The 18,851-nt window shown below is 43.2% G+C and overlaps 1 protein-coding gene and 1 pseudogene across 25 annotated transcripts in view; one reads left to right on the plus strand and one right to left on the minus strand.

The window, feature by feature from the left end:
- WDR89 (WD repeat domain 89) overlaps positions 1-18,851 on the minus strand; it is a 99,437-nt gene that overhangs the window by 58,754 nt on the left and 21,832 nt on the right. The window lies entirely within an intron of this gene.
- On the plus strand, positions 16,304-16,400 carry LOC114679790 (U6 spliceosomal RNA; annotated as a pseudogene).

Consider the following 18,851-nt stretch of genomic DNA (forward strand, 5'->3'; position numbering starts at 1 on the left):
GTATTGCACATACAATTATGTACAGTACATAACACTTCATAAAGACAATAAAGGACTATGTTAAGGGTTTATGTTACTGGTTTAAAAGTCCAATACTATACTTTCTTTTTTTGAGACGGAGTTTTGCTCTGTCAACCAGGTTGGAGTGCAGTGGCACTATCTTAGCTCACTGCGACCTCTGCCAAAATGCCCAGCTAATTTTTGCATTTTTAGTAGAGACAGGGTTTCACCATGTTGGCCAGGCTGATATCGAACTCCTGATCTCAGGTGATCCACCCACCTCAGTCTCCAAAAGTGCTGGGATTACAGGCGTGAGCCACCATGCCCGGCAAGCCTATACCTTCAATCGTTATTTTAGAGTGTACTTTCTCTACTTATTAAAATGAAGTTAACTGTAAAACAGCCTCAGGCAAGTCTTTCAAAGGGTATTCCAGAAGGCACTATTCTCATAGAAGATGACAACTCCATTTGTTATTGCTCCTAAAAACCTTCCAGTGGGACAAGACATGGAGCAGAAGACCACAAAATTGATGATCCTGACCCTGTGTAGGCCTAGGCTAATGTACATGTTTGTCTTTTTTTTTTTTTTTTTTTGAGGCAGGGTCTTATTCCATCACCCAGTGCAGTAGTGCCATCATGGCTCCCTGCAGCCTCAACCTCCCAGGCTCAGGCCACCACATCCAGCTAATTTTTTTGTATTTTTGGTAGAGACAGGGTCTCACTATTTTGACCAAGCTGGTCTCAAACTTCTGGGCTCAAGCAGTCTTCCTGCCTCAGCCTCCCAAAGTGGTGAGACTAGAGGCATGAGCCACTGCCCCCAGCCTGTGTCTTAATTTTTAATAAAAGAGTTTTAAAAGTAAAATTAAAAAATAAAATAAAAATTAAAGTAGAAACAGGCTTATGGAATAAGGATATATGAAGAAAATATTTTTGTACAGCTGTACCATGTGTTTGTGTTTTAAGCTAAGCATTATTACAAAAGAGGATAAAGTTAGTATCACGATGAGTGCTCTCTACAGGTATACCATTTGTTATCATTTATACCATAATTTTATTATACCTTTTTATGTTTAGATATACAAGTACTTATCATTGTGTTATAACTGTTTACAGTATTCAGTAGAGTAAAACGCTGCACAGTGTAGTACAGGTCATACTGTATAGCCCAAGTATGTAGTAGGCTACACTATCTAGGTTGGGTAAGTACAGTACACTGCATGATGTTCACAGGATGAAACTGCCTAATGACCCATTTCTCACTGTTAGGCAATGCATGACTGTAATCACAATTGGATTTCAACAAATGCTAGGCTATGTGCTCGAAACTTCTATCCAGTTTTTAAATCCTAATCATTTAACCCTATGAGGCAGATACTATTATCACTATTTTACAAAAGAAATTGAAGCTCGGAGAGACTAATCTGCCCATGCTTTCATAGCTACTAAGTGAACATATTGGAGGAATCTGGTTTGAAACTCAAGTTATAACTTCAAAACCTGTGAATCTGTGTTCATTCCAATGTTAAGCTATTGATCTTCTATGTAAGTATTAAAGTAATGCTGTCAACTTTAATCCAGGGATATGCCCAACAGGCTTTAGAGGAGGAATTACATGTAAATTATATGTATCAGAAGAGAAAGGAAGCAGTATATGATTGTAAAAACATGTAACAACCCAGAAAAGGGTTACAATAAACAATCATCCTTTACTTTTAATTTTTCATGTGATATACTTTTTTAAAATCTTTTTTTTTTTTTTTTTTTGAGACGGAGTCTCACTCAGTCACCCAGGCTGGAGTGCAGTGGCACCATCTCGGCTCACTGCAAGCTCCGCCTCCCAGGTTCACGCCATTCTTCTGCCTCAGCCTCCCAAGTAGCTGGGACTACAGGCATCCGCCACCATGCCTGGTTAATTTTTTATATTTTTAGTAGAGACGGAGTTTCACCGTATTAGCCAGGATGGTCTTGATCTCCTGACCTCATGATTTGCCCACCTCGGCCTCACAAAGTGCTGGGATTACAGACATGATAAAACTTTTTCTTATGGAATTTGCATGAAGTAGAGAACAGTAAAAGAAATCCCCACATGCCCATTATCCAGCACAATTATATTTCCCAAAAGTTATCAGGGATGGAGAAGTCAGTTATACATATTTTACTGAAGGGCAATTAAGAAACCCCAGGCTGGGCCGGGCGCGGTGGCTCAAGCCTGTAATCCCAGCACTTTGGGAGGCCGAGGCGGGTGGATCACGAGGTCAGGAGATCGAGACCATCCTGGCTAACATGGTGAAACCCTGTCTCTACTAAAAATACAAAAAACTAGCCGGGCGCGGTGGCGGGCGCCTGTAGTCCCAGCTACTCGGAGGCTGAGGCGGGAGAATGGCGTGAACCCGGGAGGCGGAGCTTGCAGTGAGCCGAGATCGCGCCACTGCACTCCAGCCTGGGTGACAGAGTGAGACTCCGTCTCAAAAAAAAAAAAAAAAAAAAGAAACCCCAGGCTGGGCATGGTGGCTCACATCTGTAATCCCAGCACTCTGGGAGGCCAAGGCAGGCAGATCACCTGAGGTTGGGAGTTTGAGACCAGCCTGACCAACATGGAGAAACCCGTCTCTACTAAAAATACAAAATTAGCCGAGCATGGTGGCACACACCTGTAATCCCAGCTACTTGGGAAGCTGAGGCAGGAGAATCGCTTGAACCCAGGAGGCGGAGGTTAGAGTGAGCCAAGATCATGCCATTTGCACTCCAGCCTGGGCAACAAGAGTCAGATTATGTCTCAAAAAAAACAAAACAAAACGAACCCCAATGGACAAAATGATGAAACTCTTCAAATTCTTCCTTCCCGACCCCCACACTCCCGCATGTGGCATCAATATAATTTCCGGACTGATCCCAGCTCCAGGAACAGATCCTGATTAGCTCAAACCAATCACAGTAACCCTACCCCCCTTACCAGTTCAGAAACCTTACATTTTGGGCAATCTGGGCATGCAGTCCCTTCCCAACTAAAAGTACCCAGACATGAAACACTAACTTTAAAGTGGACGGACCCAAGCCAACTAATGAACAGCGCTTTTACACCATATCTACGAGCTTCAACATTTTCTGATTATTTAAGTCAGTTTGCAGCAGAAATTTTTTAAGTACAGCCAGAACCACCTTAACTAACTAGAGATAATCAAATAAAGTCTTGGGTATATCACCAAGTACTGACCTAAGGTAAGAGGCCCCTATAAAGAAAGATTTAAGAAACATTTTTTTTTTTTTTTTTTTTTTTTTGAGGCGGAGTCTTCACTCTGTCGCCCAGGCTGGAGTGCAGTGGCACCATCTCGGCTCACTGCAAGCTCCGCCTCCCGGGTTCGCGCCATTCTCCTGCCTCAGCCTCCCGAGTAGCTGGGACTACAGGCGCCCGCCACCGCGCCCGGCTAATTTTTTTTTTTTTTTTGTATTTTAGTAGAGACGGGGTTTCACCGTGTTAGCCAGGATGGTCTCGATCTCCTGACCTCGTGATCCGCCCATCTCGGCCTCCCAAAGTGCAGGGATTACAGGCGTGAGCCACCGCGCCCGGCCTTAAGAAACATTTTTTAAAAAGTCAAATTTCTAGGGCCGGGAGTGGTGGCTTACGCCTGTAATCCCAGCACTTTGGGAGGCAAAGGTGGGTAGATCACCTGAGGTCAGGAGTTTGAGACCATCCTGGCCAACATGGTGAAACCCTGTCTCTACTAAAAGCATAAAAAATTTAACTGGGCATAGTGGTGGGTGCCTGTAATCCCAGATACTTGGGAAGCTGAGGCAAGAGAACTGCTTGAACCCTGGAGATGGAGGTTGCAGTGAGCTGACATGGTGCCACTGTACTCAAGCCTGGGCAACAGAGTGAGACTCCATCAAAAAAAAAAAAAGTCAAATTTATCCACCTGGAGCATGTGCTGGCAAGAAAAAAAAAAGAAAAAAAAAATATATATATATAAAAAATCCCAGCACTTTGGGAGGCTGAGGCAGGCGGATCACAAGGTCAGGAGTTCGAGACCAGCCTGGTCAACATGGTGAAATCCCGCCTCTATGAAAAATACAAAAATTAGCCAGGCATGGTGGCGCATGCCTGTAATCCCAGCTACTTGGGAGGCTGAGGCAGAAGAATCGCTTTAACTCCCAAGGCGAAGGTTGCAATGAGCCGAGATTGTGCCACTACACTCCAGCCTGGGGGATAAGAGTGAGATTTCATCTCAAAAAAAAAAAAAGGTCAAATTTCATTCACATTATTTAATTAATTAATTTGGAGATAGGATCTCATCCTGTTGGCCTCGCTGGACTGGAGTGGTACAATCACAGCTCACTGCAGCCTCAGCCTTCCGGGCTCAAGTGATCCTCCTGCCTTAGCCTCCCAAGTAGCTGGGACTACAGGCACACACCACCATACCTGGCCAATTTTTAAACTTTTTCTCCAGAGACTAGGTCTCATTATGGTGCCCAGGCTGCTCTCGAACTCCTGGGCTCAAGTGATCCACCTTGGCCTCTGAAAGTGCTGGGATTACAGGTGTGAGCCACTGCATCCTGGTCTTCATTCACATTAAAAAGGGTGACTTTGGGCTGGGCATGGTGACTCATGCCTGTAATTCCAGCACTGTGAGAGGCCAAGGTGGGCGGATCACTTGAGGTCAGGAGTTTGAGACCTGTCTGGCAAACATGGTGAAACTCCATCACTATTAAAAACAGAAAAATTATGCAGGCATGGTGACACACTCCTGTACTACTTGGGAGGTTGAGGCACAAGGACTGCTTGAACCCGGGATGTGGAGGTTGCAGTGAGCTGAGATCACGCCACTGCACTCCAGCCTGGGCGACAGAGTGAAACTCTGTCTCAAAAAGAAAAAAGGGAGGGGTACTTTGATCTTTTGTTCTCCCTCGCTCCCTTACTGTTTTTGTTCAAAAATAAAAAGGAAAAATGAGGTACACAGAGGAACTCTCAGAAGACTCTCTCTAAAAATCTATGCTCAGTAATAATGGTAGGATCCCTGATTCCAAACACATCAACAAAATGCGAAATGATCTAATTTATCTTACTTTATTTTTTGAGGTGGAGTTTCACTCTGTCACCCAGGCTTGAGTGCAGTGGTGTGACCTTGGCTCACTGCAGCCTCTGCCTCCTGGGTTCAAGTGATTCTCTTGCCTCAGCCTCCCAAGTAGCTGGGATTACAAGCACCCACCACCACACCCAGCTAACATTTGTATTTTGACTAGAGACAGGATTTCACCACACTGGCCAAGCTGGTCTCAAACTCCCGACCTTACGTGATCTGCCCGCCTCGGCCTCCCAAAGTACTGGGATTACCAGGCCGGGCGCAGTGGCTCATGTCTGTAATCCCAACACTTTGGGAGGCTGAGGCGGGCAGATCACAAGGTCAGGAGTTTGAGACCAGCCTGGCCAACATGGTGAAACCCCATCTCTACTAAGATTTTATACAAAAACAAGCCAGGCGTGGTGGTGCACGCCTGTAATCCCAGCTACTCGGGAGGCTGAGGCAGAAGAATCACTTGAACCTGGGAGGCAGAGGTTGCAGTAATTGGAGATTATGCCACTGCACTCCAGCCTGAGCAAAAGAGTAAGATTCTGCCTCAAAACAACAACAACAAAAACAATTTAATGTAGAATTCCATCTGGCTGGGCATGGTGACTTACGCCTGTAATCCCAGCACTTTGGGAGACTAAGGCAGGAGGATCACTTGCAGCCAGGAGTTCAAGACAAGCCTGGGCAACAGAGTAAGTCTTTTTTCTCAAAAAATAAATAAATAAATAAATAAAAATAAAAAATAAAAAATCTGTCTAGCAAGTTTCTGTTTTAGTAACGTATTTATATTTTTGAATATATAACATAGTCACATGGTTCAAAATTAAAAAGGTCCCCAAACTATCTTAGAACATCTCTGTCCTCAAGTCCCTTTCCTGTCCCAGGAGGCAATGTTACTAGTTTCATATAAATATTAGTAATTTCAGAGGCTGTCAATTTGGAGTACAATGTAAATACTGCAGTGAGGTATCTCAACAAAAACCAGCCAGTGTGGCACATACACACACGTGCACGTGCACACACACACACATGCACACACACGCACACACACACACACAAATAGGTTTAAGAAGCAAAACCCCTAGTGCTGGCAATTTGGATGAAGACCATGCCTGCCGCCTTTAAGAAGTTGGGAGACAGAAAAGTAAACAATTACAAAATAGGACGACAGGTGGCCAGGCGTGGTGGCTTGGTGGCTCACGCCTATAATCTGCTCACTTTGGGAGGCTGAGGCGCGTGGATCATGAGGTTGGGAGATCCAGGCCATCCTGGCCAACATAGTGAAACCCCATCTCTACTAAAATACAAAAAATTAGCCGGGCGTGGTGGTGCACCTGTAGTCCCAGTTACTCGGGAGGCTGAGGCAGGGGAATCGCTTGAAGCCAGGAGGCGGAGGTTGCAGTGAGCTGAGATCCCACCACTGCACTCCAGCCTGGCACAGAGCAAAACTCCCATCTCAAAAAAAATAATTAAAAAAAAAAAAAAAGAGAGACTGGTGCTAGGACAGGGGTGATAGAAACACAAAGCAGACGTATGCAGAAGGCACAATTTTTGGCATAAAGAAAATAAACAACGAATATTAATTTCCTTTCTATTTTCATTTCATTTCATTTAGTCATTTAAATTCATTTCATATTTTATTTTATTTTATTTCTCGAGATGAAGTCTCACTCTGTCACCCAGGCTGGAGTGCAGTGGCGCGATCTCGGCTCACTGCAAGCTCTGCCTTCCGGGTTCACACCATTCTCCTGCCTCAGCCTGTGGAGTAACTGGGACTACAGGCGCCCGCCACCATGCCTGGCTAATTTTTTGTATTTTTAGTAGAGATGGGGTTTCACCGAGTTAGCCAGGATGGTCTCGATCTCCTGACCTGATCTGCCCACCGCGGCCTCCCAAAGTGCTGGGATTACAGGCGTGAGCCACCGCGCCCGGCCTTCATTTCACATTTTAAAAGCTACGATTCTTACAGCTTTTTGGAAACTTAACACAGTTTACTTTTATATTAACTATTTAAAAAAACAACATGCAATGTTCATGAACACAAAATTAAATAAACAACCCTCAAATCTGAATAACTATAGCCGTACCAAATTGAGCTGGTGCTTTCTTAGATTTTATTTTTCATTTTGTAATTAAAAATACATTTCTAAAGAGCATATGGCCGGGCGTGGTAGCTCCTGCCTGTAATTCCAGCACTTCGGGAGGCCGACTAACCAGAGCCTCAGGAGTTGGAGACCAGCCTGGCCAACATGGTAAAATCCTCTCTCTACTAAAAATATAAAAATTAGCCGAGGGTGGTGGCACCCACCTATAATCCCAGCTACATGGGAGGCTGAGGCAGGAGAACTGCTTATACCTGGGAGGTGGAGGTTACAGTGAGCCAAGACCGCGCCACTGCACTCCAGCCTGGAGACAGAAAGAAACTCTGTCTCAAAAAAAATAAAAATAAAAATAAAACAAAACTCAAAAAGCATATGAACTTCACTATGTTTCAAAAGATGACTGTGTTTCACTGCCCAAGGTTCTCAGTGAACTCTCTCAAGATTCTTATCTTTTAGTTAGATACCAATCAGAATGGTTTGAGACGTAAACTATTAAAAATGCCCTTCAGTTCCTTGGAGAAAGAAGAATTTAAAAGGAAAAACAAAAAGACATAGGAGCCAAGAACTTCACTGGCCACTCTAAAGCAATCTCAACAACAAAATAACAATACTCATCTAAGCGCAGTGGTTCACGCCTGTAATCCCAGCTGCTTGGGAGGCTGAGGCAGGAGAATCGCTTGAACCTGGGAGGTGAAGGCTGCAGTGAGCCAAAGTCATGCCACTGCACTCTGGCGGGGGCAACAGAGTAAGACTCCGACTTAAAAAAAAACAAAAAACAAAAAACAAAAACAAAAAAAACTCTTGGATTACAATCCAAAGAATAAATATCCATGAGTCCATACTGATAAAAACGAAATCAGTAAATGAGGTAGAAGGAACAAATCTGCCTTATAGAACTCAAGTAACATGTAGATATACTCCCTCTAGAAAGTAGAGTTGAATTATCCTCCCCTTGAATGTAGGCTGGACTTGGTTACTTGCATTCAAATAATAGAGTACCGAAACAGTAAAAGATAGTAACCTCACTGTGGAGAAGCTCAGATGATATCACTGTGACCAACTGATCAAGGGTAACATCATCAGCAATATGTCATGTTCCTATCATGAACCCCCTGGTATGATAAGAAAGGCATTCCATTCACCTCTGTGATATTCTTCCCCAAGTAGAAAACCCCAGTCTAATCATGAGAAAACCTCAAACTAACCCAATTTGAGGGATATTCTTTTTTTTTTTTTTTTTTTGAGAAGGAGTCTCACTCTGTCACCCAGGCTGGAGTGCAGTGGCACGATCTCGGCTCACTGCAACCTTCACCTCCTGGGTTCAATCAATTCTCTTGCCTCAGCTTCCTGAGTAGCTGGGACTACAGGCATGCACCACCATACCTGGCTAATTTTTGTATTTTTAGTAGAGATGTGGTTTCACCACATTGGTCAGGCTGGTCTCGAACTCCTGACCTTGTAATTCACCCACCTTGGCCTCCCAAAGTGCTGGGGTTACAGGCATGAGCCACTGTGCCTGGCCAATTTGAGGGATATTCTACAAATACCTGGCTAATACTCTTCAAAAGCTTCAAGATCAGACCAGGCACAGTGGCTCATGCCTGCAACCCTAGCACTTGGGGAGGCTGAGACAGGCGGATCTTGAGGCTAGGAGTTCGAGACCAGCCTGGCCAGCACGGTGAAACCCCATTTCTACTAAAAATACAAAAATTAGCCAGGAATGGTGACACACACTTGTAGTATCAGCTACTCAAGAGGCTGAGGCATGAGAATCACTTGAACCCAGGAGTCGGAGGTTGCAGCGAGACAAGATCGCGCCTGCACTCCAGCCTGGGCAACACAGCAAGACCCAGTCTCAAAAAAAAAAAAAAAGGCTTTAAGATCATGAAAACGAAAGACCAAGAGATCATCACAGATTGGGGGAGACCATGATGATGTGATGATGAAATTCAATATGGCGTCCTTGATTAGATCCTGGACTAGTAAAAGGACATTCATGGAAGACCTGGTGAAATCCAAATAAAGTCTGTCATTTAGTTAATAGTATTATCCCAATGTTACTTTCTTAGTTTTGACAAATGTTCCATGGTTATGTTAACATTAGGGAGGCTGGGTGAAGGGTATACAGGAACTCTATACTATTTTTGCAACTTTTCTGTAAATCTAACATTATCCCAAAACAATAACAAAAAAAAATTTTTTTTGAGACAGGGTCTGGCTCTGTTCCCCAGGCTAGGCTAGACTACAGTGGCACAATCTCGGCTCACTGCAACCTCTGCCTCCTGGGTTCAAGCAACTCTCCTGACTCAGCCTCCCAAGCAGTTGGGATTACAGGTGTGTGCCACCACGTCTGGCTAATTTTTTGTATTTTTAGTAGACATGTGGTTTCACCAAGTTGCCCACGCTGGTCTCGAACTCCTAAACGCAAGTGATCTGCCCACCTCAGCCTCCCAAAGTGCTGGGATTACAGACTTGAGCCACCAGGCCTGGCCGACAAAAAATTTTTAACATATCATGGATATTTAAAGTTCTAGACAGAAAAATATTTCGGATATTAACACACTAGGAATGTCCCAATGCTGAAAAGCCCTTCAGTCAAACTCAACTCTAGACCTGAGATGGCTCTAGCAGGCCAATCAGGACTACCACCACCAATCTCTGCCCTAGTCGTGTCCCTAATCTAGCTTCATAATAAACTGGAAAATATAGCAGAGCCAACAGAATCTCCTTCCATACACCAATATCCTCTTCCCCAAAGCAGTACTAAGGAAAGGTAAAAATAAAATTTCAAGTTTTTGTTTGTTTGTTTTTTTGAGACATAATCTCCCTCTGTTGCCCACGCTGGAGTGCAATGGTGCGATCTCTGCTCACTGCAACCTCTGCCTTCCGGGTTCAAGCGATTCTCTTGCCTCAGCCTCCCGAGTAGCTGGGAATACAGGGGTGCGCCACCACACCTGGCTAATTTTTGTGGTTTTTTTGTAGAGACAGGGTTTTGCCATGTTGGCCAGGCTGGTCTCGAACTCCTGACCTCAGGTGATCCATCTGCCTTGGCCTCCCAAAGTGCCCCAAAGTACTGTAATCCCAACAAGCATGAGCCACTGTGCCTGGCCAAATTTCAAGAATTCTCACAAATACTCCCAAATTTGGAAAGAAGCAAACTGAGGGAGTTGGTAGGCAACCTCAAAAAATCTCTCGAAAGTAGTAAGTACTCCTACTTACTACTGCAGGAGCTCAGCAAAGGCATGAAGAGCTGGTAGGGCTATTTTTTAACATCTCCACGCTCAGCTTGGGAAATGAGAAGCAGCCCCTAAGAGTAGAATATACCTGGGACTTGTTGGAATGGGATTTGGTATAGGACATTCAATGGGATCTCAGATGAAAGGATAGATTCCAGGTCACCCACCAAGGACTGTCTCAGCCCCAGTATGACTAGTTTTTGCCAGTGGAAGCGATGCCTGCCGCAGTTAGGCTAGGATTAAGAGATAATGGGTCTTCTCTACCTTCTCTTTGCTCAACTGCTGGCTGGATGGAGAGGACTCCTTGGTCCGACAGGATGGTACAGCCATAAAATGAAAGGAGTCGCAGCCTACCAATCACCACATGAAAGGCTATCTGCTGACCAGGAAAACCTACATTTGGCTGCATCAGTCAATCAGCGGTGAACATATCTGAAACATGTAGTTTTAAAACTCCAAATCTGCTTGCAGAGGTGGCATCCTACAACTTCTTAGGGGACAAGTGAAAAAAAAACCCAAAAAACTCCAAAACACAATGATTCCAACTTCTTAATGTTATTCATTATTTTAAAAAACTTAAAGTGAATTTCAAGAGTCAGAAGCTCTTGTATTAAAATACCTAAATTTCAGTCATTTCTTTCATACTATTTATTTTTTGGGATTCTAGCTCTTTTTAATACTGTTGAAATTTTTTTTTTTTTTTGAGACAGAGTCTCACTCTGTTGCCCAGACTGGAGTGCAGTGGCGCGATCTCGGCTCACTGCAACTTCCACCTCTAGGGGTCAAGCAATTCTCTGCCTCAGCCTCCCGAGTAGATGGGATTACAGGTGCCCGCCACCACACCCAGCTAATTTTTGTATTTTTAGTAGAGATGGGGTTTCAACATCTTGGCCAGGCTGGTCTTAAACTCATGACCTTGTGATCTACCCGCCTTGGCCTCCCAAAGTGCTGGGATTACAGGTGTGAGCCATTGCACCTGGCCACTGCTGAAATTTTTAAACTTTTTTTTTTTTTTTAAATACAAACGGGGTTTCACTATGTTGCCCCAGCTGGTCTCGAACTCCCGCATGTAAGAAATCCTCCTGCTTTGGCCTCCCAAAGTGCTGGGATTACAGGCATGAACCAATACGCCCAGCCTATTACTGAAATTTTTAATGATGATGACAACCTCATAAGAATCCCAAAAGTACTATTACATCCATTTTGCTGATGAGAAAAGCACAAGTAATATGCAGTAAAGCCGGTTTCTGAATTCAAGTTTTCTTATTCCACAGCCCATGCTCTACATGATTATGTACAGTAGAGTACATAATTCCTGTACTCTACTGTCTCTACATAAGCATGTAGCATATTAACATTTTTAAAGGGGGGGTATTAGCAGAGCACCTGGAAGCAGTAGCTGCTAGTGTCTAAAGTGGCAAGGTCAGTGGCAAACCTGAAAAATCTACTGGCAGCCACAAAAGCTTTATACGAGACATTCAAGTAGCTTAATATTTATCAGGCATATCCTTTCTTTCCTTTTCCTTTTTTTTTTTTTTTGAGACAGGATCTCACTCTGTGGCCCAGGCTGGAGTACAGTGGTGCAATCACAGCTCACCGCAGCCTTGACCTCCCTGGCTCAAGCAATTCTCCCACCTACCTCAGCCTCCCAAGCAGATGGGACCACAGACATGTCACCATACCTGATTATATTATACATATCTGATGTCAGCTTATCTGAAGCAAAACTGCACAGAGGAATCTTAACAATCTGGTTATTGGCCGGGCGCGGTGGCTCAAGCCTGTAATCCCAGCACTTTGGGAGGCCGAGACGGGCGGATCACGAGGTCAGGAGATCAAGACCATCCTGGCTAACACGGTGAAACCCCGTCTCTACTAAAAAATACAAAAACTAGCCGGGCGAGGTGGCGGACGCCTGTAGTCCCAGCTACTCGGGAGGCTGAGGCAGGAGAATGGCGTGAACCCGGGAGGCAGAGCTTGCAGTGAGCTGAGATCCGGCCACTGCACTCCAGTCTGGGCGACACAGGGAGACTCTGTCTCAAAAAAAAAAAAAAAAAAAAACAATCTGGTTATTAACATTTCAGAGAAACAGGGAAGAGTCAAATAGGAACAATCACACATATGCATTACCAGTATGTCCCAGAGGAAACAATACTTTGGGATAAAAAGCATACATTGGTTTAATTTCAGGAAAATCGTTTCCAGAAAACATTTATAATGTAGAGGAATGTATACGTATGTTTTAAACTAACACAGAATTAGCTCTAAGACAATTTGCCAAAGAGCCATTTGTTTTAAATTCAGAAGAACTGCTGAATATTTAGTGGAAGGTATGCTAAACTGACATCTGCTACAACTCTAATATAATTTTAAATTTCACATTCATTAATGACTAAGACAATGTCTCTGTAAATTAATCCTGCTTAGCTAGTCTGATTATCGTATTCTTATTCACACAAACGTTCAAGATAGTGGTTGCAGCAACATATGGCATCCCATGCATTAAATATACTAAAATTCTCAGGAAAAGCACAATTTTTAAAGTACAGGAATCTGTTACCAAGGAAAAGGGGGAGGACTGGAAGGAAATGACACATACTTTCTCATGCAGTGTGAGATTATGCTGCAGGTTCCAGATATAACATTCAAAGCATCTTTTTAAAAACAAAAATATTTTCCTCAATAACATTCTGAGATGTCCAGTTTTGCATGTACATCTTGCATCTAAACGTCACCCTTTACGGTAATTCCACAAATGCCCAGAATCTTTCAACAAGAACAATTAACTGCCTTTTTCCTTTCCAGAACAACCAGCTGGTTAACCAAACAGAGAAACCAAATTTCCCTAGTCACCAGATGTCTTAATTTGGAACAGTTAGAAGCAATTTGAAATAATCCAATTCTTGAATTGGTACTACTTGTTTACTATTTCTTCATTTTCTAATTTTGAAAAGATGCTTTTAAGAATTAAGCAAATGCTATCTTTAATAACTGCAAAAACAATGAGGAAAAACAAAAAGAACCATATCCTGTTACAGAATGATGTTTACATTATCTAAAAGCCAGCTACTTAAATATTGTACACATTATAGTTAGAAACTGATAAGCTCGAACAACATTAAATCTGCTCAAAAGTTCTAAAGAATTACCCTACTCAAGAATTCAAAAACAGCCAGGCCCAGTGGCTCACGCCTGTAATCCCAGCACTTTGGCAGGCCGAGGCAGGCAGATCACGAGGACAGGAGTTCAAGACCAGCCTGGCCGACGTGGCGAAACCCCATCTCTACTAAAAAATACAAAAATTAGCCAGGCGTGGTGGCGTGTGTCTGTACTCCCGGCTACTCAGGAGGCTGAGGCAGGAGAATCACTTGAACCTGGGAGGCAGAGGTTGCAGTGAGCTGAGATGGTGCCACTGTACTCCAGCCCTGGCAACAGAGCAAGACCCTGTCTTTAAAAAAAAAAAAAAAAAAAAAAAAAAAAAAGAATTAAAAAACAGGCCGGGCGCGGTGGCTCACGCCTGTAATCCCAGCACTTTGGAAGGCCGAGGCGGGCGGATCACAAGGTCAGGAGATCGAGACCATGGTGAAACCCCGTCTCTACTAAAAATAGAAAAAAATTAGCCGGGCGCAGTGGCGGGCGCCTGTAGTCCCAGCTACTCGGGAGGCTGAGGCCGGAGAATGGCGTGAACCCAGGAGGCGGAGCTTGCAGTGAGCCGAGATTGCGCCACTGCACTCCAGCCTGGGTGACAGAGCGAGACTCCGTCTCAAAAAAAAAAAAAAAAAAAAAAAAAGAATTCAAAAACAATTCTTGGCCAGGTGCGGTAGCTCACACCTACAATCCTAGCACTTTGGGAGCCTGAGGTGGGTGGATTGTTTGAGCCCAGGAGTTTGAGACCAGTTTGGGCAACACAGCTAAACTTCATCTCTACAAAATTTAGCTAATTTTTGTACTTTAGAGCTACATGTACAGGGCGTGGTAAAGTGGTGGTAGTCTCAGCTACTCGGTATGCTGAGGTGGGAGAAGCACCTGAGCCCAGGGAAGTTGAGGCTGTAAGTTGAGCTGTGATTGTACCACTGCACAACAGCCTGGGTGACAGAATGAGACTCTGTCTCAATACCAAAACAAACCAACAAAAAAACAGTTCTGGAAAGGTTATGACATGACAGGCCTAGAACATAACAAATTCAGCAAAGAACAGTCATGAAGTCCCTTTCTTCATGCAGGACAGGATAGAAGGAGATAGGTAGATACATAGCCCAATAACTAATTATAATAATAAAAATAGTGATGAGTGTTATAAAAAAATAACAACATAAGGTAAGGCAAGAAAAATGAGGCAGGAAAAGCCATTTCTATTCCATCATTAAAGGAAGCTTCCCCCACGAGGTGACATCTGAGCCAAGACCAGGACAAAATGAGGGAGGCAAGGGAGTGGATTACATGGAGCAAGAGCTGCCTAGGCAGAGAGAAACAGCAAGTGGGCCAGTGTAGCTAAAGTCAGAGAAAGAAAGAAGGGTGTAGAAAATGAGATTAAAGAGGTAGCCGGAGTCAGATACCATGACTCTGTCGGTCATGGTAAGAACTCTGGATTTTATTCTCAAGTGAGAAAGAAAGCCACTGTAGGTTGAGAGCAGGTAAGAGACACTGAGAATGGGTTCCTTGGGCTGCTGCCTGGAGAACAGACCAGAGGGCAAGAGAGTATAAGTAGTTTAGAGGTTTGTGCAAAATTCTGAGAAAGAGTTATGACAGAAATGGCTGGATGTACGTCACAAATATGAAAGAATTTTCTGGTAAGACTGCAAGTGGTGTGTGAGAAGAGCAGTCAAAAATGATTCTTGTCTCAAAAAAAAAAATGATTCTTAGGTTTCTGGCTTAAGCAGCAAGGTAAATATGAAATATGTTGTTGGTATTATTAATACTTTAATTACAAGCTTTTTTTTTTTTTTTGAGACAGAGTTTTGCTCTTGTTGCCCAAGCTGGAGTACAATGGCACGATCTTGGCTCACTGCAATCTTTACCTCCCAGGTACAAGCGATTCTCCTGTCTCAGCCTCCCACGTAGCTTTAATTACAGGCATGCGCCACCACGCCTGGCTTTTTCTTTTTTTGTATTTAGCAGAGACGGGGTTTCACCACGTTAGTCAGGCTGGTCGCGAACTCCTAACCTCAGTTGATCCACCCGCCTCAGCCTCCCAAAGTGCTGGGATTACGGGAATGCACCACTGTGCCTGGCCTAATTACAAGCTCTTCAGATAAGATGATTAACTGGACAATTTGATAATTATCCAGTTGTTTATACAGGCATTACTGATAAATTGTGGTATGTAAATATAATAGAATTCTCTTTTTTTGTTGTCTTTTTGAGACCAAGTCTTGCACTGTAACCCAGGCTGGAGTGCAGTGGAATGATCTCGGCTCACTGCAACCTCCCGGGTTCAAGTGATACTCCTGCCTCAGCCTCCCAAATAGCTGGAGTTACAGGCACCCACCACCACACCCAGCTAATTTTTGTAGTTTTAGTCGAGACGGGGTTTCACCATGTTGGCCAGGCTGGTCTCAAACCCTTGGCATCAAGTGATTCGCCCACCTCGGCCTCCCAAAGTGCTGGTATTGCAGGCATGAGCCACTGCGCCTGGCCTAGAATTCTACGTAGCAATAAAAAACATACAACTGGTACATGCAACAATGTGGATGAATCTCAGAACTGGTTAGACGCCTGACACAAAAAGGTCCTACAGGATTTCATTTATATAAAGTTTAAAAAAAGGCAAAACAAATCTATAAAATGGCAGAAGTAAGAATATTAGTTATTTTGGGGGGAGATATAAACTGAGAAACAGAACAAGAGAATTCTGGGTGGTGATTACGCTCAGATGCATACATTTAAAAATAAAATTATGGTGCTCGCTTCAGCAGCATATGTACTAAAATTGGTACAATACAGATTAGCATGACCCCTGCACAAGAATTACAGTATGTGAAACATTCCATATTTTTAGAGGCGTGTGTGTGTGTGTGTGTGTGTGTGTGTGTGTGAGAGAGAGAGAGAGAGAGAGAGAGAGAGAGAGAGAGAGAGAGAGAGAGAGACAGGGTCTCACTCTCTGTCACACAGGCCGGAGTGCAATGTCACAATCTTGGCTCACTGCAACGTCAGCATCCCAGGATCAAATGATCCTCTGGCCTCAGCCTACCAAGTAGCTGAGACTACAGGCATGAGCCACCATGCCTGGCTAAGTTTTGTATTTCTGTAAGAGATGGGGTTTTGCCATGTTGCCCAGGCTGGCCTCAAACTCCTGGACTCAAGCAATCTGCCCACCTCAGCCTCCCAAAGTGCTGGAATTATAAGCAGGAGGCACTGTGCCTGGCTTTTACATGTATTTTAACAAAGAAGAACATTCAGATAACAAGAAAGAATTCTTGGAAATTAAGAATAAGATAGCAGAAATACAAAATCCACAGAAGAGCGAAAAGATATGGTTAAGGAATTCTCCCAACTAAAGTAGAAGAAGAAAAAAGAAAGAATGAAATCAGAGGATTGATCAATCAATCTAAGTCAAACATCCTAAAAACGAAAAGTCCAGAAAGAAAAATAGAAACAAACAAACAAACAAACAAACAAACCTGAGTGTTCAGCAAAAAGGACAGCAAAAGAAAGCCATACCAAGTCACATGTATCTTGAAATTTCATAATGCTGGGGATGAAGGAAAGATTCTACAAGTGTCCATGGAGAAAAGGGGTCTCATAAAAAATCTGAAGAATAGTAACAACATCAGACTTCTCAACAGCAACCCTCAGGGAAAAAACGAATAATGGCTTGAAAATTCTGGGTCAAAATTCTCTCTAACCTGGAGTCTTTTTAGCCAGTCAAGTTAACAATGAAATGTGGGTCTAGAACAGAGATATTTTATGTGTATGTATTTTTAAAAATCATGGAGTGAATGACTCCCTACTTTTGCCAAGCCTCAAACTGTGGAAAGAGCACCGACGGTAGGCAGGTGGTGGGGAAGAGCATGGAGAGAAACCTCCTGTTGGGGCCTGCTGAGACTGAGTAGAGCGGCGACAAGGAGAAAACCCTCCAGCATCCCAGGCCTGACACTAAGCACAAGATTGTAACAGCTCATAGCTGAAGGAATTTGAAGTTTTGGGTATGTTAATGTCAACTATAGTAACACCAAAACCCAAACCAGGCTAGATTGTTCAAACCGCAACACTGAGTCTGATAGAAGCACAGGTATCCATTTCTGAGGCTAAATACTACTTACCTTAGTCTCTACTATTCTTCTACACATGATGTACAGAATTCAATTTTAAAGAGACAGAGAAATATCAACAAGTTATCAAGAAATGAGGCAATAAACAGAAAACAACCCGGAGAACACTCAGATATATACTATATACCTACTAATAGTGTAACTATACACTCTCACTGCTTCACTTGACAAGCCTTAAAAGCAAACAAAAAAACTGAAATAATTGTGAATTGGTTATTTTTAAGCACCCCCCAAAACAGAAAACAACAAGTATTGGCAAGAATGTAAAGAAACTATAGTACAGCCAAAATGGAAAAGAGTATGAAGGTTCCTAAAAAAATTAAAAATAGGCTGGGCACCGTGGCTCACAGCTGTAATCCCAGCACTCTGGGAGGCCAAGGCAGGAGGATCACCTGACGTCAGGAGTTTGAGATCAGCCTGGCCAACATGGTGAAACCCCATCTCTAGCAAAAATACAAAAATTAGTTGGGCATGGTGGCATGTGCCTCTAATCCAAGCTACCCAGGAGGCTGAGGCAGGAGAATCGCTTGAATCTGGAAGGTGGAGATTGCAGTGAGCCGAGATCATGCCATTGCAATCCAGGCTGGCTGACAGAGTGAGACTCCATCTCAAAAAAAAAAAAAAAAAAAAAAAAAAAAAAAAAAAAAAAAAGAAATGCAATCAGTATGTCAAAGAGATATCTGTACTCCCAGGTTCACTGCAGCATTTTTTCACAACAGCCAAGATATAGAATCAACCTAAGTGTTCTTCAGTTGATGAATGGATACAGAAAATGTGGTGTAAAAATACAAAAATTAACCGAGAATGGTGGTGTGCACCTGTCGCCCCAGCTACTCAGGTATACATTTGTGTATATACACAATGGAATACTATTCAGCCTTAAAAAAGAATAAAATCCTGTCATTTGTGAAACAGATAAACCTGCAGGACATTATATTATAAACTAAAGTAAACCAGATATAGAAAGCCAAATATCACATGATCTCATCTAGATGTGTGCATGTATATAAAGTAAACCAGATATAGAAAGCCAAATATCACATGATCTCATCTAGATGTGTGCATGTATACAAACATACATATCTATATGTGAAATCTAAAACAGTCAAACCCATGGAAGCAGAGAGTAGAAAGGTGGTTAACCAGGGCTGGGAAGGAGGGAGAATTGGGGAGATG

The sequence above is a fragment of the Macaca mulatta genome, chromosome 7 (genome assembly GCF_049350105.2).
Source record: "Macaca mulatta isolate MMU2019108-1 chromosome 7, T2T-MMU8v2.0, whole genome shotgun sequence".
NCBI classification, from domain to species: Eukaryota; Metazoa; Chordata; class Mammalia; order Primates; family Cercopithecidae; genus Macaca; species Macaca mulatta.